This window comes from Phymastichus coffea, unplaced genomic scaffold (assembly GCF_024137745.1).
Source record: "Phymastichus coffea isolate CEN01 unplaced genomic scaffold, Cenicafe_Pcof_1.1 PCOF00074, whole genome shotgun sequence".
Classification (NCBI taxonomy): domain Eukaryota; kingdom Metazoa; phylum Arthropoda; class Insecta; order Hymenoptera; family Eulophidae; genus Phymastichus; species Phymastichus coffea.
Window position 1 is genome coordinate 648,310 of NW_026706885.1, and position 17,603 is coordinate 665,912.

The 17,603-nt window shown below is 45.3% G+C and overlaps 1 protein-coding gene across 1 annotated transcript in view; it reads left to right on the forward strand.

Annotated features, from left to right (window-relative positions):
- The first annotated feature begins 2,257 nt into the window (after positions 1 to 2,257).
- The window catches only part of LOC131668107 (mushroom body large-type Kenyon cell-specific protein 1), a 67,250-nt gene continuing 51,904 nt past the window's right edge, over positions 2,258 to 17,603 (forward strand). Inside the window, exon 1 of the mRNA XM_058941985.1 lies at positions 2,258 to 2,926. The gene's annotated coding sequence lies outside the window, so the exon portion shown is untranslated. The remainder of the gene's footprint in view (positions 2,927 to 17,603) is intronic.

Here is a 17,603-nt window from a genome sequence, read left to right on the forward strand (position 1 = left end):
GCAGTTGAAACTCAAGCAATATTAGCACTCGTTAACGGATATTCGCATCTCATCGTTCAATTACATTTCCGTGCGCTCGCGCGCAAAAAAAAAAAAAAAAACAACGGGCCATAAATTGACGTTGTCGTGCAATCGGCAGTTTACAAATTGTTCGTTGTCGAGGTTGCGCGTCGCTGTGAATTTAAAACGCACGAGGAAATTCATTATCGCAAAGACGCCCGAAAGAAAATAGCTAAAGTAGCGCTTGGCTACATGTCGTCCTGAATGCGAGCGGGGAGGGGGGATGGGCAATTAATCGAAATGCCAGCTCGGCAAGTTCAATTTCAAGTTGGCGCGCGATCCGATAAGAAGAAGCCGATAAACGAAAGGACTGGCGCTGCCGCCGCAGTAGCTGCGATAACGCACGCGCACACTAATAATGCACTCGCGAATGACGAGAGCACGATAATGCTTTGGCGTGTGTGCGTGTGCGAGTCATTACGCAAACCCACACGGCAGGCGCGCGTGATGCATCTCCGCGAACCTTATTTCGGCTGTGCGCTCGGGAGTCGCGCGTCGTTCCGTTGTGCTCGCGTCTTTTTCGTCCTTTTCCTCGGTGCGTGCACGCGTGCAACTCGTGTGACCGTCAAACGCACATCGCGAGGTTGAAGGTTGCTCTGCTTTTTGCATGACCGCGCATGCTCATTTTTTCGTTCTATGCACCACTTTTTACTATTATCGTTAGCGGTCGCTTCGCGCGCTTATCGCCCGAACCGCGCCAATTTTTGTAATCTTTCAGTAAATTTACTTTTCCGTTATCGAGTCTTCAGTGAAATAAAATAATCTTAAACTCATCTGGAAATGCAGTGCTAATGCTAATTTTCAATAAAACCGATAGAAAACAGTAGCGAATGGTTTGCTTGTCCTTTTTGGAAAAACTAAAATTCACTTCCCTTAGTAAGAGCACGAACTGACGTGTTGCCTTGTCATTGATACATTATTTAAGAAAGGTACCTTCAACATTGAATTGCTTTTAACGTGTTTGAGAATGTATTATCATAATTATTGATATATAATTACTGCTGCTAACACGTCGTGATTATGCGCGAGGAAAAAAATTCGCTGCTGGCCTGAATTTCAACGGTCTTACATAAGCGTGAGACTCGTTTGAAGCGCTAGAACTTTATGCCGATGTCTTAGCAATCTCAGACATTATCTGGTGCTAAGCAGATTCTCGAATTAGATGACACTCTCGAAGAATATTACTCTGATATAAGTCTCGCTGATTAGTCTTATCCACTTTTTACACTCTTCGTAACAAACAATATTGTTACTGACAAACTTGTAGACACTTCCGACGATCAAATAATAATTTTCTCAAATGTCATTCGAACCAATCCAATTATATTTCAGTTCGTAAACAAAGCCAATCAAGTCATAAGCTGACAGCTCGGCAACGTCATGGCAGGCGCCTAGAAACATGTCGCTGTCGCTGCGTTCGAGCGGTAAAAACCGGTGGTCTGTATCGCGCCTTCGAATAATTGTAGACAATTTGAAAAGTCGTCCTCGAGGTTGCAACAAATTTCGGCGTAGACAAAATAACACGGCCGGAGCAGCGCCGAACGCTGACTCACGCGCGACACACGATCGTAAAACAGCTCGGCGCGTCTGTTTGAGAATCGATAGGCAGAGCGCCGGATTTGGACCGAAATTAAAAAGCCGCTGCAGGCACGTAGACGCAGCACTTTATAAATGCCAAGGCCCTCGAGCGAGCAGCAGCCCCGGCGAACGGCGCAAACAAAAGAAACGATCGGAGACTATCGGCGGCAGGCAGTCGAAAACCACGGCGCGCTCGGGCCGGGCAGGGTAGGGCAGGGCAGGGCAGGGCAGGGCGCGCCGGCTCGGTTCCGTCTTGGCGAGAACCGCATCCCCGAGGCGCGCGCGTGTAGGTGCGCGCGGCTGCACTTGCACTTGCACGCTTCCCTCGAAGTCGAGCCGGCTGCAGCGGCGCTCCCTTTCCCCTCTCGCGAGCGCGCGCGCGCGCGCGTACGAATGCATGCACGTCGTCGTCGCCGCCGCCGCCGACGCCGCCGCCGCGCCGCGGCGGGGTGGTGTTGTGCGCTCGGGACGGCGAGCGCACAGACAGCGCGCGAGCGGACTGGAGGGGAGGGTGGGAGAGTCTAGCAACGGCGGCGGCTTTCGGCGGCTACGACGGCGGCGCTGCTGTGGCGCGCGCGGCGTTCAGTCGCCGACGCGGATGCAGTTACGGGAGCGCAGCGCGAGCTAACGCAACGCCGTCGTCGTTGTCGCCCCCAAAACAGGCAGCGACGCACGCAGAGACACACACACACCGTCGCCAACTCACCACTCGAGCTCGAGCGAAAAACGAAAAGCAGACGACCCCTCGGCCCCCCGACTTGTCCACCCTCGACGTGCGCAGCTTGCTTCCTCCCGCAATCAGTGTCACTCGGCAGCAGCCAATTGTTCCGATTGTTTATTGTGCGCGGTGGCTATTTGCAAGGATTTGCTCGTCAACAACAATCATCCTGTGCGTGTGCCGTGTGTGTGTGTGCGCGCGTGATATGTATATGTATATCGTAAGAGAGCGGCAACGGAACCAAACGTTCGACGGCCAATTAGTGCGACTGTAATCAGTCAAGAGTGTGATTGTAGCGGGCAGCGCAAGTGCGAGTGCGAACACGAAAGAGAGTCCGAGAGTAAAGCTGTGATAAGTAGAGATATTGCGAGAACAAGTGCGCGTCCAAGAGAGAGAAAGAGAGAGAAAGAGAGAGAGAGAGAGAGAGAGAGAGCGAAAGCGAGCCGATTGGTGTTCAGTGCAGAGTGTTACCGAGGTGCGACCGAAGGACAGCGCGAGCCTTCGACTTGGCGCCGGGCAGGCTTCAACTCCGTCGTCAAGTTCTGCGTGGAGCGACGGCTAGATCATCAAGTGAGTAGCCCAGCCCAATTTATTTTCTCTACTTATCCTCGTTTCGTCATGCATTTGAGATGGAAATTGAACATAAGCCTTTGCCTACTGCAGCGAGCGAAGGGGAGGGGGATCGAGTTACCGCCGAAATAAGCGCGACGATGTTTGATAACACGGTCCCTCGGTCGGAATTCCTCGGTCCGCGATTGAATGTGCCTACATCAGCGAGCGGTTTCACCGATAAAAAAACCGACGGCTGACCGCCTTGGGTTTCACATTTTCGGCAAATGACGAGCTTCTCGGCTCGGTTTGCGCGTCCGCGAGTGTTTTTCGAGCAGCGATCGAGCGCAGCGAGCGAGCGAGCGCGTGCGTCAAGGACAGCCGAGTGTCAAATCCACGGGGAAAAAGCTTGAGCTTCGCGCCAGCAATCGAATATGTGCGCGCTCGCGTGTCGGAAAAGCTGAGAAATTTTCCGCCGGTTCGCCGTCGACGAGAGCGAGAGAGACCACGTGGCGGAAACCTGTCGCATTCGATGCCGTCTCTCTCGTTCGCGCGCGCGCGCTCTCTCTCTCTCTCTCTCTCTCTCTCTCTCTCTCTCTCGCTCGCTCGCTCGCTCGCTCGCTCGCTCTCTGGATCTGTGCCAGGAGGAGCGTCCCGACGCCGGTAAACTCCGTGCACATATGTGTAGCGTGAAATGGAGAAAGATAGCTTCCGATAATAAAGTGTAATACACAACTACCCGTTGCCACAACGACTGCGTTTTTCTTCTCTTTCGTCGCTTGCGGCTCTCGTTTACGTTCAACCTTTACTTTATGAAGATATCGGCGCTCGATTAGTTAACGCCTTGGGGGGGACGTAGCTGTGTACATTTCGCTCGATGACAACCGGATGTTGCAGGCATGTAATTACACGACGTGCGTTGCTGCAGAGGCAAAACCGATTGCAAAGATTACTTCTTTTACGCACGCCGACTTCTTTTTTCCTTTTCTAACCAGTCAAGTTCAAGTTTTATTGCTGCTTATGCGATGCGCTTTGCCAAGAGTTGCGCGCTTGATAATGGTTTCATGTCTATTGCAATTGCAATTGGTACAAAATCGTTCGAGCACTTTGGAATGTCTCAAAAAAAGATGCTTGACTTGGTGTTGTACGTGTTCGTTTTCCACGAAAGTAACCTCAAAACCTAAAATCCAAATCTGTCCGAAGGCATTTTTCTAGTAGTCGCGCTTGCTTGGCTTTCGACAGATATCCGCGAAAGCTACTCGCAGAGAATGGAGGTTACCAAAAATAAAGTTTACAGGCTATACCTTATATTGACCAAAATTTTGTTGCTTTTTTTAGTTACCTACACTGCAACGAAAAATCCTCAAATGAAGACAGATTTTTTCTTAAATTAAGTATCCGGCGAATTTAAGCAGTCGTTCGTCTCCAATCGGAGGACTCCGGAAACGTTCTTACAATAAGGATTTATTATCAACTTATTTTCAGTATTTCAAATCACAAAAAGATAAGGGATGTTATATAATAAAATACATTTGTTTGCTTAGTGATGTAAAATATTTAACTGTAGATGATATCAAATTCTGCGATCTGTGTAGTTTTTCTTTGAAATCCTATAATTTACATAAGATTTATTTTGAATTTATTACAAATTATTTTGCAGTTTAGCAATTCAATCTTTTAGATTTACTTTGATTTCTCCGTCACATCACTGTCATTGAACTGTCAAGCAGAAAACGCGAGATGGAAAGAATTTCGTTTTTTATTACGTGACATTATAACATATCGCCAATTTTTCAGTAAAATATTAACAAACTGAAGTAATTTGAAGAATGCAAAAATTTTTATTTTAAGAATAACATTTCTCAAACTAATAATAAGGTTTTATTATTTTGAGAGCATTGTTCTTATACAATGTTCTTATTTGTTAAATTTAAGAAAATTACGATAATTACTGCTCCTAAAGTAAGACAAATTTCAAATTTTTATTTGAAATGCCGTACTTCAATATTTTTGTGATTGACGGTATGAAAAATTGACTTCGACTGAGCTCGTAATGGGGCAAATAAAAAATGGACACATAATTACGAATAAAAGATTGGTGAATGCCAAACTCAATAAATTGAAGGATACATTAAAATAACAAGGACCTTTATATACCTGTGCTTTCTTTTGGAAGTCTGGTAATTTGACAGACGCATGGATAATGTCGAATCTTTTTGACTCTTAATCGAATCAAAATTATCGAGCCAGTCAACAGTTTTAATTGGATTAAGATTTAAAAGTTCGATAGTGCCAGAATCTAATAAATTTGAGAACGCGGTGGATGAATAAATTTATCGCCATTAGTAATGTGTAGAGTTGTGCGATTGCATGAGCAAAGAAGCCGAGCAACAAAAAATCTGAGTACGAACAATATAATTCGCTCGCAATCTCCTTGCAGCAGTAACCAAGAAGGTCAGCGCGATTCGTCCGAAAACATTGGCCCCGGCCAATAATCATACGACGCGAGAGCGCATTGACGCGCTGCAGCTGCACAAGGCCGTTTACTCCTCTCTCTCTCTCTCTCTCTCTCTCTCTCTCTCTCTCTCTTACGCTCGTTTTAACCGACGCCGAAAATTGCAATTGATGGAAATTCCGAGGTTGTCTCCGCTGTATTCTGCCTTACGCGCCCACCCAAGCTCAACTATTACGCTTCCACTTGGCGCGTTGGCCGTCGGCGTATCCCAAGATAAAAATTGCAAACACCGATTATCCATTGGAATATAGTGTTTGAAAATTCGTTATTGCGTAATGCCAGTTTATCGCGCGTCAATGCGATTCCTTGGGCGCGAAAAAGAAAAAGAAAAAAAGAGCCGCGGGAACGTTATTGAAAAGCATAATTAACCTCATTCGATATCCAATTTCCTTGTTGAACAGGCGCTCGTAAAGTAAGTTCGAAGGCCCGCGCGCAAATTCTGGGAAAACGAGAAAAGGACAAGAAAGAACGTGGAAAAAGGCCAATCTGAGAGCCTGCGTGTGAGGGAGAGAGGGGGCGGGAGGGAGGGAGGGAGAGAGGCGGATGATAAAAGTGAGAAAATTCCCGTCGGCGGCGCATGACAATTGCGCGTCTCGTGTACGGACGACACTTTGCAATTTCCGTTAGGAAGAAGAAAAGATTGGCGAGTGTCCTTGACCCGTCGCCGTGTACTCTGCTCGGCGTCTTCGCTGTGGTGCAGCTGCGTGAGAATGAAAACGGAAAGTGCGTGCATGCGAGAATAGCCGGATATAGAGAACTATATTGAAAAGGTAGCACGCACATAGGCGAATTACGTAAAACGACGAGGCATCAGCTAGCTCTCTTATCTCGGAGAAAAATACTTTTTTTTTCTCTTTGGCCTTTTTCTTTTATCCAGGTATCAAACAAGTTTTATCGGGCGTATTTCTGCGCGAAAACCGCGCGAGTGCATCGGGAGATAGCTGATAAGCCGACGCTTATATTCGGGATTTTTCGAAAGCATCAGCGTGCTTGCTGCGCTGAATGTTTGTGCGCGCGCGCGTGTAAGTGTATTTTTCCCGTTGCACTTTTCCGAAGCTTTCGCCGAATTGATTGCCGTGCCATTTTGATAAGGCTTTTTATTGATTAAGTTCGTTTTTTTCCACCATTTCCTTGAGGCTCATTGTGCAAGTTATCGCAATTATTTTTTTGCAAAGTACGTCTCCTTCTCATCAATTCTAATTGTCTTAGCGGTGGATCGTTTGAAGGAATCACTTTGTTACCGATTTCAATTGGGTTTTAATTGCTTAACTACTTGTTGGCTGTATGAGCCGATTAATGCCGCATAGAAAACAAACGAGTTTTGTTGCATAGAGATCATCGTAGACAAATCATTATCTTAGTACTACGCTGCTGCCATCTAAAGTTTCTTCGTAGCAACTATGCCACTTGAGCTTTTATATTGCACTCTATAGATTCAATATTTATTTTTATTCAAAATTTTACACCAAGCATGTACTGGTTTAAATTTTAAAGAAGAGTTTTTATATAATTTCGACATTTGAAAACACATATTGGTTTGTTAACGCATAATTTATTTTGTTTAAATAATTTCAAGCGTCCACCACGGTTTATTTAAATGAATTTATTTATTACACGCTTATTCGATACTATTCTGAAGTATAGCATTAATTCGCTCATGTAGCACGTCCGAGTCTAGATGCCTGACTAATGAGGATGAATAACTACTTAAAATTAAGATTTTGGAATACATCTTTATCACAGTAATAATCTGGGTAAACTAAAGCCAACAATAATTTAACAATCATTCAATTCTCTTTGAAATCATTACAAGCGGTACAATACTCAAATTATCGACATAGAAATGACGAAAATTCGTTTACCATAAGGTACATTTGATAAAGGGAATGCAGCAAAAGCGGTGAACTCGTCAGCGAGGAAGAGAGCAACAAGAATAAAATCAAGAACAGAGAAAAAGTGAGGAAACGAGGCATTAAAGGCGAAATAATAGCAAAAGCAAGAGAGCGGCGACGGCGCATCTTTGCAATTACTTAAGAGGGTCATGTGCAGCAGCAGCAGCAGCAGCAGCAGTAGCAGCTCGCGTGCGCGGCGACTGGCTTTTTATGCGCAGAAGAAGGAACGACTCGCACAGCTTCCGATACCTCCAAGAAAAGGAGGCGAGGATGGACACACACACACACACATGTGCGTGCGTGTCGCCTTAGAAAGCTAAATTCGCGGACGTTCGCATTCAGTAGGTTAAAGTAGAAAATTCGGTTTGACCTCGATTTAGGCCGTTGCTGCCAGCTTGCCTGTGTGCGTCAAATCGTATCGTAAATTTTGCGAAACTTTCTTGATGCGCACTTGGCTTCCTTTTTTCCTCGAGGTCGAGAGTAGCAGCCGCTTGGATCGTCTTCTTACTTGTCGGTCAAGCGACCGATAGACCGAGAGAAATTATAAGATTGCGGCGTTGTTTCATTCGCTCTGTAAACCTTTCTAATCAGATTTTTGCAGTTTCACTCGAAGCCCGTGTCTTCTTTTACTGCCTCTTCCAATTTCTCTTATTATATAAACTCGCTTCACACGTGTCGAATGCGATTATTACGTACTTTACGATATTATGGAAAATGCTAAAATGTAACACATGGAATAGTTACGAAAAGTGAACGTCGTTAGAATTTTAGGGCTGCGGTTAATCCAATTCGCTACACGGTATAATATCTAGATCGTACGTACCGATGGATTCTACGAACTTCGAGGCATAAAAAAAATTATTTCCGCATTTCACAATTTTAAATGGAAAAATTTATCCGTCAAAGAGTTTATAATCCAAAAGTCAGAATCGAAATTGAAAAAAGTCTATAATCGCAAGCTTTGATCTAGTTTCGCAGTGGCAGATCAAAAAGAGATGAAGCGCGAGTGGCGCGAGGAAAACAGAAAACGCGAAATCGTCCTGATATTAGGCCGCTCGTATTTTTTTTCCTTTTTTTCGTTTTCTAGGATAGAAAAAAAAAAGAACAAGCGCGACCGTTGCGCTCGTGCAAATGCGCTAATCTCGAAATTGCACGTCGGCTTGGCTCTCGATTCCACACTACATATTCGGGTGAAAGCTCGTTTGATTAGTGGCTTTTTTTCTTTTTTTTTTCTTTTTTGCGTCCGAGTTTTCAATGATCCTTTTTGGCACGCTATGCGCAAGTTTCGAAAACGACTTTTTGAAAATTATTTTAAATGCAGATATCACTTTCTTTAATTAGGTAATTAAGTGTTGCTTTGAATTTTTCCAAACCTTGTGAAATTATGAAGTCATTGCGATATTAATCCATTGATCTTGAACACAAGGGTTGTAAAGAAAATCGCCAAAAACTTGCGATGCAATTGTGATATTATAAAGCAGTTGTTCTTAAGATCGCTGCTACAAGAAAATCTACTTTAAGTTTAAAACACGTTTTATGGACTTTTATGGACTTACATTTTGAAGTGTATCCATCTATCTCGTTATCTCACATAATAGCACTCGCGATGTTTATTATCCTCCGAATTTCTTTGTGATGATTTGAATTTTGCAAAATAAATCATCGTTTTCATTGATACCCAGGGTCTTTACACATAAATACGATGACATCATCCATTTCTGCAAGACTCGATCTTGGCAAAAAGAAATAAAACAAAAAAAAAGAGGAAAACACGCAATTAGTCAACTTATCGAAAACGCTCGTAAAAATACACCTAGTACACGAAAAAATAAAAGAAAACGCATCTTACTAGCAAATGTCTCAACGTCCGGAATGTTTTCGCGTTTGAGTCACGCAAAAAAAAAAAGTTAGCGCAGTATCGCGTGCGCGCATTACGCCAATGACCCAAAAAGCGCGTGCCGACGAGACAAAAGCAAATTATCGAAAAAAGTGAAGGAAAGACAGAGAAAAAAGTATTTTCACGGCAAACAGACCTACATCGGTGGGTGTATGATTTGTAAAAAAAAAAGGTAGTCGTTCCGTGAATAATAAGTAGGCTATATCGATACTTTGTGGTCGGGGCTGCTGTCCGTCTGTCGATGTTGCGGATGGATCTAAGGGACGGAGATGGCGACGAGTAAACGCGCGCGGGATTTGAAAGAGCTCCTCTGTGAACAATATAGCGACCTAAATTCGAAGCGCATTCAAACTCGCCACACTCGCGCGAAATGGATATAATAGCGACAGAAACTGACGTGCCTCCGTCGCTGCATTCAGAGAGAGAGAGAGAGAGAGAGAGAGAGAGAGAGAGAGAGAGAGAGAAAGAGACAGCACACAGCGCTAGTAGCAGACGCTCTCAATGGGATTATGTATTTGCGCGGAATGCGAATCGGCGCGCACTCGCATCCGAAAATCACTAATGTAACGCGCCAGTTCGCGGTGTGCTGCGCCTCAAGACGAGGTAGGTCTTTGTTTTGAACTTGCACTTATCCGATGCGCGCTCTGTGTGCTCTTTTGCCCCAGGAGACACCGCCTTCACTTTCGATTTATTTGCGCCCGGGAGCTTTTGTCTTTGTGCCACTAATCAAATTGCCTTTTTAGTCTTGCTCTGACATATGAAGGTCGACTTCGTCCGACAGCTCCTGATCAAGCGTCAAATTCTTGCGGGCAATATGGAATTCCTCGAATGTCGCTTATGATTTTAATCAAGTAGTTCATGAAATCCGTTGAATTTTGTGGACGCTCCATACACTTGTCGATGGACTCAACTTGTACAAGTTTTAACATCTCGAGAGGAGTTTACTGAGTAATGAAGTTGCCAGCTTAAGTAACTTACAGCGCTTGACACACTTAATAAAAGCTTGTATACTACTTTACCGGTTGTAGCTGCAAGCCTCTCGTGGATCGTTGAAAGCTTTTAAATTTTTATTTCTGCGAAAAAGCAGCTTTAATCAATGTTTATCCGAGGTTCCGTAGAGCTTTCAATGACATTCCTTATTGACACGCTCAAATGGGACAATGTTTCGTAATGCGTTAATCGTAAAATTGCGGAACAAGAGGAATGGTCGATAAAACCAAAACGATTGAGTGAAGCTGTCTATTGTTAACTACAATTAAAGAAATTAGTGACGAAAAGAATACTGCAATAATAGCCAATGAACACGAGAGCAGTAGTTCGTAAAAGCTCGTAATCGATATAAGCTCACGAGTGTTGTATTTTTTCCGAGAGCTATTCTCTATATATACGAAGAGAGAGAGCAGAGCTTTCGACAATGGCGCTATGCTCCACAGCAACACGTGGCCTCGCACGCGCGTTTCGCACACACCCACGTGACTAGTATACCTACAAACTTGCTCACACAAAACGCGTGCGCGCGCGCGTCAAACGTCCGAGTGTCATCGGTTCGGATGGACGTAAATAGAGAGATGGGGACGGGGGGCTGCAAAAAAATACGAAAGAGAAAAATTTTACGAGCAGCGCTTCGATGCGTGGACGGGGGATGAATTTCGGTGCTTTTTCCAAACTGCGACGTTGATTGCGCTGCTCACTTTTGCGGCCTCTCTCGCTCTCGTTACTCTGTTTTTAACCGACCGACGAGCGGATTTCTATTGCGTAACTGAGCGAAATGTTGTTGTTTGAGTTTGTCGAGGTTATTTTCCAATTTGCAATCGTGAGAAAAAAATGAGATTCAAAGGCATTTTTCGGCTGCCGTGATAACAGTTGCTCTTGTCTGTCATTATCGCATTGTAGATACAAGGAAGATTGCATTATGCACAAGTAATCAATAAGCTATACGATCGTCAAAAGTAATGAAATAATTCTGCGTGTAATAATGACGTTATATTTCGCACTCAATATCATGGCATCAGTGTTGCCGTGTAGCGTAAACTCGTGCGCTCGCGTGAAACTTGTAGTCAAAGACGACACTGCCACGCGGTAGCGATATCAAAATTGATCGCGCCATCAAAAGGAGATTGAATCTAGAAGCCAATATAACGCAGAGGCACTTGCTTCTCTCTCTCTCTCTCTCTCGCTCTTGCGCCGGAAATTCCGGTCAAACTTCGCTTCAGTGGCGAAATTTGTAAGACGTGAATGAAGTGGCAAGGGAGAGAGAGATACGTTTGAGGGAATCTCGTTTTCGTATACAGCTGTGCTCCACTTCCGAGTTCGCTCTTAGAGCGATATCGCAAGCTCTAGCTCGCGTAACAGGTAGGACACGCGATACCGCAGGATTCTCTTTCTCCCGGGACGCGCTCGCGCACATCGGCTTCGTCCTTCTCCTATCTTCTTTTAGCTAAGCTCTCTTGGTGCGTTTTCCCTCTCCCTGGGTTTCATTGTCGTTTTCGTTCGACGTCTAGAAAATTGGACGTAACTTTTGAAACCGTTATTACAGCTAAATCGCTTATTATTATAAAGCCCGTGAAATCAATGAGTTCCGTTGGGGACTTCCGACTAATGCGCCGTTCAATATCGGAATTAGGGCTGACCACATTCGGTTGTTACTACTTCAACGCGATTAGCTAATACATTCGTATGCTGTGCAGCTTAGCCTAAATGTTCGATAATCATAGTCGCTCTGGGATTATATCCTTTAACTTTGATTCTCATCAAAAGTGCATTAATCGTAAAATCATTATTAATACGCGTAACGTAGTATGCTTATGCCTGGTAATTGAGATTCAACTCTATTGACTTCAGCGGAAACATGCTCCGAAATATGCGATTGCATTGCTCTTCGCGTAACACTGAAAAGATGAACGTGATTAAGTCCGCAGATTAGAAAACAAGTCGATTGAGGCCAATTCGAGTTTCCAGATATAAATAACATCAATTGCAGGGTGTATACGTGAATTACAAGAATTAGACGCTGGCGCCCAAGAATTTTCAAGTGATAAATATGCTTTAATAATGAAGCCACATGAAATGCAGTTAATAAGCAATGCTTACAACGATATTTATTCATGTGCGAAGTGCGATGACGTGTATTTATGAGTGTCCGCAGCAAGCAGCCATGTGTGTACACAAGGCGCGTATATTTTATGGTTAAACTAGCGCTACTCGAGAACCACTTACCAAGGGAGTAGAAGGCATTGAACTGAAGACGGGAATTTTGTTAAAAATAGGAAAATTCGGTATATCTTACCGGAGTAATTGAACGAACGGCGGATGGTTTACGAAACTTTGTAAGCGTAAATTTAAAATTCAAGTTTCAATAATCGAATTCGATATCTTACGCAAGCCGTGAAAATGTATGTTCCAGAAGTTCATTGCGTAATCACCCAAACAGTCGAACTGATCGAAATTTCCTAAATTAGCTGCAAGCTTAGTCTTGTCGTTTGATACCGACGCGATCGAAATTAATTACGCGATTGATAGCGCTTACGTCATAGTATAACTTGCGTCAGTCTTGGTCGTGATAAAAGGCAAAATACAGGTTTTTGCATCCAATGTTGAATGCAAAATAATTTTATGAATTGGCAAAATAAACTTATATCGTCATGTCATGCAAGAATTGGATTCACAAAGTCATGCCAACTTGAAGAATAAACAATATCATGCCCTTCGCAATCAACGTTTACGTCTGTTCATTTACTTGACGGTGACACACTTTCACTACTTGTAAATGAAAAGCATTGTTTTCCGGCAAACCAGTCGGTGAATCGATTTAATTAGACTTAAAAAAAATTATCATCTCTGCGCGTCGAGAATACGTCCTTGTACGTCCGTTGTCTGTATAGCGTAGGTTTAAGTGACCGCACAGATCCCGTCAGCGCGAATATTTCGCGAGTCTTCCCTTCCACTTTATTTTCCTTCTACTCTTGTGCGCAATTGTCTTTTTCCTTTTGATTAGGCAGAGACGATCAACGCACGCTACCCCCTGCTGTTGCATTATAATAACCACGCAGAGCAATTACGCGCCCTGCACGCGAGATTTGCTCCCCCGTATCTGTCTGCGTGCGTAATTTCTGGAATTTCAAAGCGGATTATCGAAGCGAACGGACTTGCTTTACCTTGGATTGACACATTTTTTAATACGAAATTTCGTTTCGGAACATTGAGGATTTCACAGATTTACTGAAGGCTTGAACATCAAATGCGATTTTTTGCTCTTGCATGTGTTCGACAAACTAATTAAATTTACAGGGCTTTATTTTTAAAATCTAGCCAGAAGGTTCTCCTCCGCTCAGTTTTTTTTCTAAGATAAAAAAAGCTGTTGCAACGAACCGAGTAAAGAGCTAAAAAAAATCATATCTCCGATAAGTGCACAAGCTATATTATATATCTATATATATAATTTAAGTGAATCATCAGGGGACACTTTGGGGGAGCATATCCTCTCGTAAGATCGTTCCACACACTCGCTCTCTCGCACTATAATAAATTTTCACCTTAATCCCAGCAGCATAGCTCGGCTACCGCGCGGCGCTGACCATAGGAATATAACGCCTTTTCCATTAAAACCGCGCGCGGAGCGTTAATAAAGCGCGAAAGGAGTGCAGCGCGGCAGAAAAAGAAAGCGACGAGGGCGCGGGCGAGTATAGACAAGACGCGAAGGGAAAAGGCCAAGCGTCGAAAAAGAGAATAATAATAAAAATTGGCCGAGCCGACGGCGGCGGCGCGTATAGTTCAGCGCGGCTGGATTATTGAATTCCGGCCGGTAGAGAGGCGCGAGTTTTGACCCGCGCGATTTTTATATCCGCCCTCCGAAGAATCTCCGCTAATTTTTTCGCCGAGCAGCCCGCGTGCCGCACGAAATTAGAATAGAGTCTCGCGCGCGCGGGGAAAAAGAAGAAAAAAAAGAAAAAAACGGGAAATCGCGCAAAGAATGTGCCGGGCCGCTCGGGCGCACGGCAAAATCGACAGGTGCGCGTAACGGCAGACCGCATGGCACTAATTCGCCCAAGTCGTAAACAAGCTCGAGCTGTCGATACTTTTAATAAAAATGCAGGGCCCGGATTTAATTGCGCGCGAGCGCCCGGGGAGAAAACGAAAAGGTGCCCCGTCATCGACTGGCGCGCGGCACACGTACGCGCGCGTAGGGTGCGAGGAGAGAGAGAGAGAGAGCGAAATGAAAGTGCGCGAGAATGAGAGAGGACACAAAGAAAAGGGAGAGCGCGTATCGCGCAAATGAAAGAGCTTTTTATTTTATTTTAGGCGCTCGGCCGGTAGCTACGAGGGTTATGGCCAGGCACAGTTTTTAATCACAGCCGATTAACGTCGGCTTGCTCAATTTTTTCAATAGACGCACTTAGAATATTTCTCAAAGCTTTCGTGCCTTTCGTTTGGCTCTCCCTCGCAAATAAGGTCCATTTGGCAACGGGTGGGAGGGCCCTCGATAACGAATGCACTAACACGGCTCGCTGGGAAGTGTGCGAAAAAAGGATGCGCTGTCGTCGAACTAGGACATGTCGGGTCGGTCGATCGCACCCCACGATTGCCGAGAGATGAAGGACAAGCACAACAAGCGAATTTTTACCGCACGGCGCGTCCTACCGGCGGCGCCTCGCGCTCGTCGTCGCTATTCCGAAAACGGAAGTGGAGAGAAGCCAGACGTCACTCGCCGACGATTACGGCGTTGCGCAAATGCGCCTCGGCCAGTTTTGCGGTCTCTCGTTTTCGGCCGATTAAAAACGGCCTCTCGGCGTTGAAAAACTCCGGGGCGAGAGAGGGGAGCGCGCTTGGAGCGTCAACGAGAAGCCGCGCCGAGTGGTCTCGCCGACGACGACAGGGCGGCCGTAGCGCGGGCATGAAAATCAAATTTGTAATCACTTGGCGGTGCGAGCGAATTTGAGCGGAGCGAGGGAGCCTGCTAGAGCAGCTAGCACGCATGCAAAAAAGATGTGGCAGCGCGCGCTACGCGCAAAAAAAGGAGAAGAAGAAGAAGCGGGCGAGAGCAGGAGGAGAGAGTACACGCGCGCGACACAGAAACAGTATGAGAGTGAGAGACAGGGCTTTCACGCACAGTCAACACACATGTCCTGGGTTGCCGTGCAGCGGCGTTGTCCCAAAGTGCATGTGCAGACGTGGCTCTCCCCCGTGCCCGCCGCCGCCGCCGCCGCCGCTGCTCTGCATCTTGGCGCGTTTTTCAAGCGTTTCATAATTGAGCCCCACTCGCTCGCTAGGCAGTCGCTCGGAGCTCGCCGCCGGCAGACGGATCGATAGCTTTCCACCTCGCTCCTTTTTTTTCGGTGTACGCCGAGAGGGGTGCTGCACACACGCGCTCGCTCTCTTTCGCGACGACGCCACCTTTCATATGCTACGCGCAAAAAATAAAAGAGAGAGAGAGAGAGAGAGAGAGAGAGAGAGAGAGAGCTGTGTTTATGCACGCACGGATTTTCGCCCAACAACCGCCATCCCGGCCTGCTTCCACGCCGTGCTTTTGCTTTATCGCGCCGCCTCTCGGCTGCTTCAATTTTCTCAATTTCCCGTCGCGAGCCCGCTACGAGCACTTTTGCGCCTGTCGCTCGACTCGTTGACCTGCCGACTTTACGTAACCCATCGGATTTCGGCTCGCGCGAGAAAGACGCTCTCGTTAGATACGCTTAATTACTGGGCGCGCGACGTGGCAGCGCTGCATATCTCGAGCGCGCTCGTAGAGTACGCGATACGCGTACTTGAGCGTTGAAAAAAAGAAAAAGGAAGGCGAGCCGCGTTCCCCTCCCTTCGGTACGCGCGTGCACAAACACGCACACACGCGCGAAATTTAAATTGCGAGCCAGGCGCCTTCGAAATCACGCACGAAAATACCTTGTCGGCCGAGGCAGGGGGAGAGCGCGGCGCACGAAAATATATAAAGGCAGCGCTCGTAACCCTTTGCACAGCGCAGGAACCGGTGCTGCTGCTGCTGCTGATGTTGCTGGTTTCTTTGTAATTGCGTTTTTTTTTTTAATTTGACGGGGGGTGCTGGGCGCCTTTGATGCGTCGCCGAAAAGCGCGAAATCTCTCGAATAATATAAGGGGCTGTGCCGACTCTCTCGACTAATTTACCCATGAATTTGGCTTCTATGTACCGCGGCGCGAGAACGCTTTCTTCCTTGTTTGCAAAAGTTGTTTGACGCGTCGGAGCGAGTTGGAGCGAGATGCCGTCTCGTGCCGAGGAATGTTTGATCGTCGTTAATTACACCGTCGGAACATAGAGTCGCCGATTCTTTTTTTCTTCCCGTCTCTTTCTTCTTTATTTTTTTGTTTTTCATTTAAATCAACTTTTTTGAATTGGATATATTTTTTTCAACAAACTTCCGATTTGGTATTACGACGGTGAATTTACTAATTCGTAATTAATTAACAGACTCCATTCATCCCTGCAAGCAAGACTTGTCGAATAAGCCGTTTATTCTGGGAGTGAGAAATCTGTGAAAATAAATCCATCCAGTAGCCATATAAAAAAATTCATTAAATTTTTCACGCAGACTTCCTCGACACTCTAAGTTTGACTCACCTTGTACATCTAAAATTATCGTCCGCGTGCACACGTGAAAGAAAACAAGACGTAGAAGTTCGGTTAATGTAATCGGAGGAGTGGAGAGAGAGAGAAGGTGGATAAATATTCTCAATTTTGGTTGCGGTGGCAAGTAATCGTGGAGATGTCGACGGGGGATGCGCGACTTTTGAGCCCAAGATATTGACGTTTAGGCTGTGTGCACATACGCGCCTGCACGCGCGAGCTAGTTCAAAGGGTGCAGCGCTTCTTTTTTTATTTCGTTCTTTTTATTTTTTGTTTCAAATTGCAGCGAGCACGAGCCGCTCGCCCACGTACACACACTCACATACACTCGTTGCTGGCATGAAGAAAGTATCTCGTTAGAAGAGCCATCTGCGTTTGCCCAAAATACTCTTCTGTAATTATCCTATGCTCGCTGATTTTTCATTAATTAAAGTGCATTTTTCTGTTTTCTTCCAAAACACTGTACCTTCCAGAATTAAAATTGGATTTGTTGGTTTTCATTATTCGGATGGGCTTGCTTCGCTAGAAACCGGAAACACAGAGGCGCATCAGTTATTTGCGCTTTGAACCTTTAAGTAGCTGCCGATTGAAAGTTCAACGAGCATGTTAGTTTCGTATGTGTTATTTCGTCGGCTAAAATTCTGTAATCCGATGTATATCGATAGGCAGTTTGAATGATTGAACAAGAGTAGATTGAATAGTTAGATATTTACGAGCGGGTCACGAATTCGATAAATTTTGCTGAACGAACGCTTAAATAACAATGTATTCCTCATTCTACTACGTTACTACTGTGGGCAAAAAGT